Source organism: Bison bison, unplaced genomic scaffold (assembly GCF_000754665.1).
Source record: "Bison bison bison isolate TAMUID 2011002044 unplaced genomic scaffold, Bison_UMD1.0 scf7180017864291, whole genome shotgun sequence".
Taxonomy (NCBI): Eukaryota; Metazoa; Chordata; class Mammalia; order Artiodactyla; family Bovidae; genus Bison; species Bison bison.
In genome coordinates, this window is record NW_011494863.1 from 10,451,618 (window position 1) to 10,460,953 (window position 9,336).

Sequence of the window (9,336 nt, forward strand, 5' to 3'; positions counted from 1 at the left end):
TGCACATGCCTGAACGAGGAGTTTTGGAATATCCCATAGTCTTCTCTATACCCACTTAGTCATATTCAAAATACTGCCTCATGACTAGATACACAGAATTTTCATTCTGCTAAAAGGTCAAAGGACACTAATAAAGATGTCAACACTGAAAACCGTTTGCAAAGCACAGAAACAAATGAGGACAGAAAACTGCAGTCTTTGACTCAGTAATGAATTTTGCATAAAGGGCTCCATATTACAGTGCACCAGAGACCATACTGCCACACACTCTGCATTCTATTTTTTATGAGAAAGAGGAAAATGGAGAAAAAAAAACACTAAATTGATATTAAGGGCATATTAAAGAAAGTGTATTCAAGCATATATCTTGATTTGAGCATGTGGGCCCAAATCATTTATATTTTATGGCATAGTAAAAGCTTGGAGCTGAAAAGAAGCATCAAGTCCAGTTCCTTCACATTCCAGCTGAGCAGACTGAAGCATCTGGGCGTTAAGTTACAGGCCCCACACCTTCAGCATTGTGGTGGCCCACTTGGGAAGAGGAATCCTGGGGCTTGTCTCTTTGTCCAATCCTACTTGACTTGGGGATTCAACTCCAGACTGGAGGGAACCAGAAATAACTTGGGTCCTTCTCCAAGTACACTCTTCTCACTGGCTCATAAAGGTCGTGCATTCCCTGAATCTTTACTGAGCATCAGCTATGTGCCAGACATCATCCTCTTGAGTTCCAGAGGAGAACAGGACAGGTGCCTGTTCCTAGTGCCCTTTCCTTCCAGTGGGCAACCCAGTGGGAGAAAGTGCACAAACAAATTGACCAACATAACTTCTAGTGGTGTCCATTCCCTGGGAGAAATAAAACAGCACATTGTGGCAGAGGAGGACTGCTGGGGAAGGATAACTTGCAAGGCCTCTCTCAGAGGAAAGTTCACTAGAAATGAGTCCTGAGCCACAGGAAGGAGCCACTCACATGGACATTGGAGGGAAGAGCTTCCGATCAGAGGGAACAGCAACCGGGGCAAGTGTGGGAGGGAGGCATGCACAGAAAGGACGCCTGTGTGGGTGGAACAGAGTGAGTCAGGGATGGATGCCAGGACAAGAGGTCAGGGCCTGGGCAAGGCAGCCTCCTGGGACTTCAGGCACTGGCCAGGTGCCCCCCTAGGATATGGAAGCAGGCTTGAGATTTGAACTGGAACCTCTCGTTTTTATGGTTCTGTGTCCACTGTGCTGGGCAGACTATCATGTGACCACGTCAGTTACAGGAGAACCCTGCCACTCTGGACTCTGGCCACACTGTGCTCACTCTCAGGACTTGGCATGGGACAGGCCTCTGAAAACCAAGGGAGCGCCTAGGAGCAGAGTGACCCGACTTCACGGCGATGGAAAGTGGACCCTCCCTTCCCTTTAGTCACCATGACCCATACAAGGGTCATGAATCAGCCCTGCCAGCCCAGAGGCTCAGTAGAGTCTGAGGTTAATTTTTTTAATCATTATTATTAACATTTAATCACACAAGAGCTCATGAATATACTTTTCTTTAAGAAAAAACAATGTTCTTCCTTGGTGACTCAGTGGTAAAGAATCTGCCTGCCAGTGCAGGGGAGATGGGTTCAATCCCTGGTCCTGGAAGATCCCACATGCTACGGGACAACTAAAGCCTGTGTGCTACAACTATGGAAGTCCGCGTGCCTGGACCCCGCGCTCCGCAACAAGAGAAGCCACCACAGTGCAGCTAGAGAAGGCCTCACTCGCCACAGCTAGAGAAGGCCCGGGCACAGGAATGAAGACCCAGCACAAACAGAAATAAATAAATCTTTAAAAAAAAAAAAAAAGAATGAAATAGAACACAGACCCTAAGCTCCTTTCCTCCAGTCCTGATCATCTTGTCAGCCCTACACTTCTATCCCACCTAGAGCCAAATACCATGATTATCAATAAGTGGGAAGCCTTCCAGGCCATTTCTTATGCTTTAAAATGCATATGTATGTACTCCTGGTAAAAGATAGTGTGATTTTTATGTCCATTTTAATAAATTATAGCGTACTGTATGTAGTGGCTCTGCAATTTGTTTTTGCTCCCCCCATCAGAAAATAGGTCTTGAAAAACTATCCATGTTATGTAAACACCCACCTCTTTTTTGCTAATTGCTGTATATTTCTTAGCATTGGAGAAGGAAATGGCATCCCACTCCAGTATTCTTGCCTGGGAAATCCCACAGACAGAGGAGCCTGATGGGCTACAGTCCATGGGGTCTCCAGGGTCGGGCCACCTCCCTATGAATTGTCATTTAAACTGTTTCCTATTCTCTTTGTATTATAAATAAAATAAATGCTGTAGTGGGATTCCCTCTCTGTCCCCTTAGTGAGTGTTCCTCTGTGGCAGAAGTGGGACTTTACTCTTAGATGCAATTTCCAAATGGAAGCAGAATCAGTCATGAGAATCTCTAGTAACCTAGTGGTCATCTAGACCCCAGAGACCTTTCCTCACCATTAGTTCACTGCATGGCGTTAGCCAATTCCCATCGCCTTTGGGACTCTGTAGAAAGAGGAACTTATTTTTGATGAATTCTGAGAACATCCACAGTAATTGTGATCTAAAACTTGATGACCGCAGGTGGTGAACCTGCAGGGTTCTCTCACAAGCAGAGGTTTGATTCCCTTGCAGAGGTTACAAGATTTTGCAGGAGGCCTGCGGATTGCAGCGTGTCCCTCCAGGCAGCGGCAGCACTCTAATGGTGTTCCTGGGGAAATGACTAGTGCACGTATATTGCCGAGTGCTGCCTGCCCTTTTACATGGCCTTCCTGGATACCAGGGGATATGATGTCACTTTTTGCAAATTCTGTGTAAATAACTGAGCTTGAATCACTGAGTTATAATGAGATGAGAGGAAAATGATCACCACTTACTTTGCATAGGCTTTCATTTACAAAGCACACAGTTTCTCATTTCATTCCTGGAACAATTCCGAGATACACACAAGAAAGGGAGAATAATAATACATATTATACTAAGGTTTAATGGACACTGTTATTCATTACAGCTGAGCAGACCGAGACAACAATAATTAACTGATTGCCCAAAGTCACATAACTAGGAACTGAGAGCGAACCTGGAACCCAGATCTTCTAATTCCCAGTCCATTTCGTCTGCACACAGCAGCATGGCCTTGCCAACCATGTAACTGTGAAGACCCACTCATGTGCCGATCCCTAATTCTAGGAAAGACATGCATCCTCAGTAGTCTCTGAAGAATTTAGTGAAAGACCATTTTCAGAGAGAGAATTTAGTTCTTTTATTTCTTTTTTTTAATTATTTATTTTTTAAGTTGAATTATAGTTGATTTACAACGTTCTGCCAATCTCTGCCGTTCACCATAGTGGCTCAGTTATACACATTTATACATTCTTTTTACAATAAAATTTAGTTCTTAAAGAGCCAAGTGAATAAGCAGGGAAGACAGACAAATTTGGGGGAAGAGGGCATGAGGGCTGTCATAACCAAACTCTAAAAAGAAGTGAATGAATCCATGTTGTCTGAGAGACTTTTCCTCCACCCATTAATTAGAAATACTCTCTCAGATACTTTAGCTAGCTGGTCATGGAAGGCCTCTCTCAGGAGATGTCAATTAAACTACAACCTAGGGGATGAGGAGATTCCAGCTTTGCAAGGAAACAGGAGAAAAGCAAACCAAGTACAGGCAACAGACAGCATGGGCACAGTTTCTAAGATGGACACTCACTGAAAGGCCAAGGTATCCCTCTGTGCAGGGAGCCAAAAGGAGACGGAGGTGTAAGATAAGGGGCCCAGAGGATGTTTCCAGGAGAAGACAGACTTGAGGGAATCTTCAGGAAATGAGCGGCTTTATACAGGGAAGCACAGCAGAGGCGGACACCACTAGCAGAACTGTAGACAGAAGAGAAATTATTGGTGAATAATGGGCAAGACTCAGTGTCTTAATGCAAAAGTGGATTAAGATAGAAGGCTCACTGAGGTCCCTTTTAGATTGGGCTTACCAGCACAGAAACCAAGCCTAGAGAAGGCTGGCCAAGGGAATGGTAGGCTGAATCCTTGCGGAGCTGGCTCCACCCCAGCTCCTTGCTTCTGCCGGCAGGGCGGCTGTCAGGAAGGAGGTTCAGGCTGCGGTCGGATGTGAGCAGAACCCCATGGTGGGGCCGTCTGCTCAGAGCTCCCCTGCTGCCAGCACTGCAGCCCCCCACACTCTGATCTCAGAGCCAGTTCCTTTGTTCCCCCCAGAAGCTTCCCAAAGACCTCAGGAACCCCTTTGATTTTGTTTTTTTTTAACATTTCTCCACAAAACAATATGAGGAACAAAAGGAAAAAGCATGGCCCCATCTCAAAGCTCTCTCAACCAGAAAAACAGGCCTCTGTCCTGCCAATTCCCCTTAGTTCGGGGGGCTCCCCCAGGAAGAAAAGAGGTGCAAACATGGCATTAGGAGCTACCACACATCTCCTGGTGGGAAGACCACACTTCCCTCGGACTTGGGTCTCATCATAGACCAGTGGAGCCCCTGGGCGGGTTGGGGGAAATCAAGGCTCCCTGCACCAGCCTAGAACATGGTCAGACCTTCTGCCAAACTCCAACCACAGGACACTCAGATGCTTAGAACCAAGAACGTTAGAGTGAAAGGAACCTCAGGACTCATCTGGTTGAAATTTCCATTTGTAAATACGGAAACTCTGGCCCAGAGAGTGTCACCTTACCAGTCAGTCTGGTTGTTCCAAACAAGAGCCAGGTGTGTGAGCACGTACTCAAGGCCTCACACGGTGCTAAGCCATCATATCTGTCTTTGCTGGTGATGCTCACAGACAGGGAGGTATAGCTTTACAGGCTAAGAAGCTATGGCCCAGAGAGGTTAAGTCACTTGCCTAAGGTCACACAGCTATGAAGAGTAGACCCAAGACTCTTATCCAGACCACTTTATTCTACCACCTCCAGGCTTATACACTCCTGCAGCATCAGGACTCTAAGCAGGACCTCTGACCTCCCTGTCCATGTAGCCACTCCCATCCCAGGTCCATGAATCCTGAACGTGATCCCAACTGTGTGTGCCCCACTCAGCTCTTCCACTGAGAAGCCATTAGACCCATCACTTTGGTCCTGTCTTGCCTCTCCCACAGACCTGTGATTTCCATTTGCCACCTAGTTCTGCACCCTCCCCTTCCCCCAACCCTGTACCAAGCCAGGATGGTGGTTCCTTCCTCTTCAGCCTCAGCTTGAATGTCACCTGTTTGGGAGACACCCATCCCTGAGTGTCCATGAGCCCCCGCTCTTCTCTTCCTCTGTGGATTGTAATAATAAGTCTGTGTGTTTATGTATTGTCCCCTCCCCCTGTCCCTGGCCAGGATGGTGCTTGGCACAGAATAAAAACCCTGTCAGAAGTTGTTGAATAAAGAACAAATGAATGAATGAACTAAAAAATGAAGAAATACCTTAGTTCTTCAAATACATTTCTGCCAAAATCTCTCACAGCTTACATTTGTCCAATGATTTTGTTAAACCTATGTAATTCAAAAACTCACCTGATCCAAGAGTCTGGTAATTAGGAGTGTGCCCTTCCAAGTCTTTACACATTACAGGTCTATATATATGTAGCACCTATTTAGGTTCCCCTTTGTGGAAAAGATGATTTAGCACTATTTTGTATATCATGTATATTCTATATGTTCTTTACATTATCTACATATTATTATATACATTATATACCTATTATATCATATATAATGCAATGTGCTGAAATATATACATTATCCTAAAGGCTGTACTATATATATGTATTTCTGCAATTTTCTTTTTTTATTTAATCACATACAATGAAAATCTTCCCTCACTACCACATGATGTAGATCTCTCATGCTGCTGAAAACTACACGTTATTTTTCAAATGCAAGTAAGTGTAGTATTCCCTCTTGGAGGTATATTCAAATAGTCTAGGAATGGCAAGTAAATATATCAGATCACAAGCACCTCTGCCCACCGTTGCCATCCCTCATAGGCCAGAAGGGTTTTGTATTCAAGATGAGGATGGATGAGAGCATATTCAGTATTCATGAATGGACAGGAGCAGCACAGTGGGGCTGGGGGCAGGCTGATGTGAGGACAGAAGGATAAGGTGGAGCTGGATGGGAACAGAGAAGTGTAACCACAAGGGAAAGTTGGAGCCTAGGGCTGTGTTAGGCAATAATAGCCACGAGGGGGCAGGAACTGAGGAGGAGAGCCAGAGACCACCCCAGTTGGGTACAGGAAGTCAGTAAAGACGACAGCTCTTTGGGGAGAAGAGAACCATAATGGGGGAGCAGCATGGGTCCAGTTGGCCCCATGGTTTCCTCTTTCCCACTAAAGAAGGTTGAAATCTGTCTCCCGATGATTTTGCCACCTGGTTTTCCAACACCCAGGAGCATTTGTCTGTTTCCGAGTGCGACTTGTTTATCTCCATTCTGGAGTCATAAAGTTCCAAACAAACTTCCAAACAAAGGGACCCTCTGCTCTGCAGCTCTTAGCCCCATTCTCTTGCGAGGACAGAGCCAAGATTCTGCTTTCCTAATGATTTTCACAGCCGATTCCACCAAGGATCCCACCCCCAGCTTCCTCCTGCGTCTTTCCCGGCTACCTCCGATTGTTATGGACATCCTCACTGGTATAGCTTTTCAAGCTTCTTTTAACCCTTTTCTTCCTATCCTAATAACTGTGCAAGAAAGATAAGATTGTTTCCCCAAAAGAAGGTAATTGGGGCTTTTAGAGTGGACCAATGGTCTCTCCAAAGAGCTGAATTCACCAGCATCCAGATGGGTGTAGTGTTAAAAAAGCAACCCAAACAAGAAGAACTGGTCAGTTAAGCCCCTCCTTAGCTGGAAAGTTCTGAAGCATATTTTCATGGCCATCACTCTATGGAAAAGTAGAAAATGACAGGACTCTCTCTGAAGGTAGGTATAAGTGAGGGATGATATTAATAATTAACTTATATCATCTTCATTTGCCTAGCATTACTCTGAATATTTTCATACAACAATCTGTGAGATAAGTACCATATTATAACCATTTTATAGATGAATAATTTGAGGCTCATAGAGGCTGAGTCTCTTGCTAGTGAGTGATGGAGCTGAGATTGAAAACCAGCCAGGCTGGAATTTGCTCCTGGGCTCTTAACCAAGCCACCATCTGGTTTACCTAATTCATACTTGGCTTAGTTCATTACTGTCCTGCTCACTCCTACCAAAAGATTTATGCTCCAGGAGGCCAGGGTCTTGTCTGTCTTCTTCTACCCCAGCTGCCAGCACAAGTTCAGTTCAGTCGCTCAGTCGTCCTAGCACAAAGTAGGCAATAAATGACTCCTGAGTGAATAAATGAATGAGTGATATGTTTTTATTTGACTTTGGAAATCTGAAAAGTTCTGAACTTTGAGGTTTTGGGTGATAACTAAATATGTTCACTGAACAGTCTTTTTAATTTTACATGTTAAGTTTAGCTGAACTTTCTCCCAGGGTGAAAAATGATCTCTTTCCAAGCCTTAGAACCGAGCAAGTTACAGGTAACTTGGGAATTGAATAAAGAATCACAATCTGAAAATGTAGGGGGTCTCTAAAGAGATCTTTGGGAATCACTTACGTATTTATTAAACACTACTGTGTTTTCAGAGTTATCCCAGGCCTTTTCCGTAGCAGAGTGGTATGTGAATCACCTGGGATCCTTGTTTAACATGCAGAGCGGATCTCCAGGTGGTTGTTATACAAACAAAATTGTGAGGAGGTTAGGGTTATTCCCCCTCTGTTGGCAACAATTCCTAGTAAGCTATCCCAAGGTGTTTCAAATCCATTGACCCTTCAGTTTATCTAAAGATCCTTTTGTTGTTATCACATCTCAGGGGGTGAGGTAGAAACACTGTATTTATCTAGGAGGTGTTCTTTCCCCAGTTTTAAGAGGGTGGCTACCTACCTTTATCCTGGCATCTCAGCATCTGGTACACTGACTCTCTCTCACAAAGGACCAATCTAGAAATGAGAAGATCTGGTACAGTTCAGCCACCAGATGCTGTGTGTCTGGGGCAGGTGGTGCAGCCTCTCTGTTTCTTGTCTGCAAGTCGGGGGTGTGAGTGGTTCGCAGCTTTTTTATTCTACACACACCAGTGACCTTCTATAGACAGGGATTGTGTGTCCTCTCAGCCTTGTTTTTCTATGCTCAAAAGAAATGGTTCTGTGACCATGAACTAGGTTCAGAAAGGTGACAGGGTAAGTAGTCAGAGGCATGTCAAGAATCTCATCCCACTGAATTAACCAGCAGAATCAGAATATAGGTTTCTTTAATACACACCTGCAAAAACTAACTACAGGGAAAAAAAACATTTGGCCATACAAAACTGGGTGAACCAGTGAGTCTGAGTCACTAGGGTTCATACCTGATACTTGCCTCACACAGGGAAGTGTTTCAAAGTAGGTCTTTCTGGACCTTCTATTCTGAGGACTGAGTGATACTAGATGCAGAAAGGACTGGGGTAGTCTGTCAGTGAATATCTATTGATACCCACTATGTGTCAGGTGCTTTTCTGGGTGTTGAGGGCTTGGCAGTGAACCCTACTGACAAGACCCATACTTCGATGGAACTAACATTCTCATGGAGGAGAGGGACAATATTAAAAAAAAAATGTAACAAATGAGTCAGTGATAAGGGGTATGAAGGGGAGGTAGGGACAGAGGTTAGGAGACTGGAGGAACCCATAATCTCTTATCCACTTGTCCAGCCCCCACCTTCTACCCTTGAGGAACACGAGGCAAAGCCAGCAGCGACCTGCTCAAGACCAGACTACACCCAGGTGGTCAGAAGCGGAGTTGGAAGTGAACACTGTCTTCCTGCGAAGCCAATCCTTTCTTCACAGCCCCTCTCATGGAGGGTCTATTTTCCTGCCATTGTCTAGTTCTTAGACCCGAGTATCGAGGGAGGGAAGCAGGGCTCAAGCACCCCCTCGTTCGCCCCAGGATACAGGGTCCCATCCATTCCTCTTCACAGCCCAGGACCCAGAGAGAAGCCCGGGCGGGGCGGGGCCTGGACACGCGCCGGCGCGTCCAGCAGGTGGCAGCAGCGAGCAGCCGCGCCCCCCGCGCAGCCACCCGGCGAGCCCGCATCATGGATGTCGAGCTCTCCAATTTCTCTTTGCTCGCCTTGGAATTCGAGACCCCAGACGAGGACCAGGATTCATGAACTGGTCTCAGGGGCCCGGGCAGGGGCCTCTGGCTCCCGACGCTGGCCGAGAGGTGGGTCCCGGGGCGGGTCGCCGCTCGTGGACGCCGGGCGGGGACGCGCTGCCCAGCAGAGCCCGGCACCCAGCG

At 46.0% G+C, this 9,336-nt stretch overlaps 1 protein-coding gene across 1 annotated transcript in view; it reads left to right on the plus strand.

Annotated features, from left to right (window-relative positions):
• The first annotated feature begins 9,112 nt into the window (after nucleotides 1–9,112).
• Nucleotides 9,113–9,336, plus strand: part of ABLIM3 (actin binding LIM protein family, member 3) — a 137,370-nt gene continuing 137,146 nt past the window's right edge. The window contains exon 1 of the mRNA XM_010850515.1: nucleotides 9,113–9,261. The gene's annotated coding sequence lies outside the window, so the exon portion shown is untranslated. The remainder of the gene's footprint in view (nucleotides 9,262–9,336) is intronic.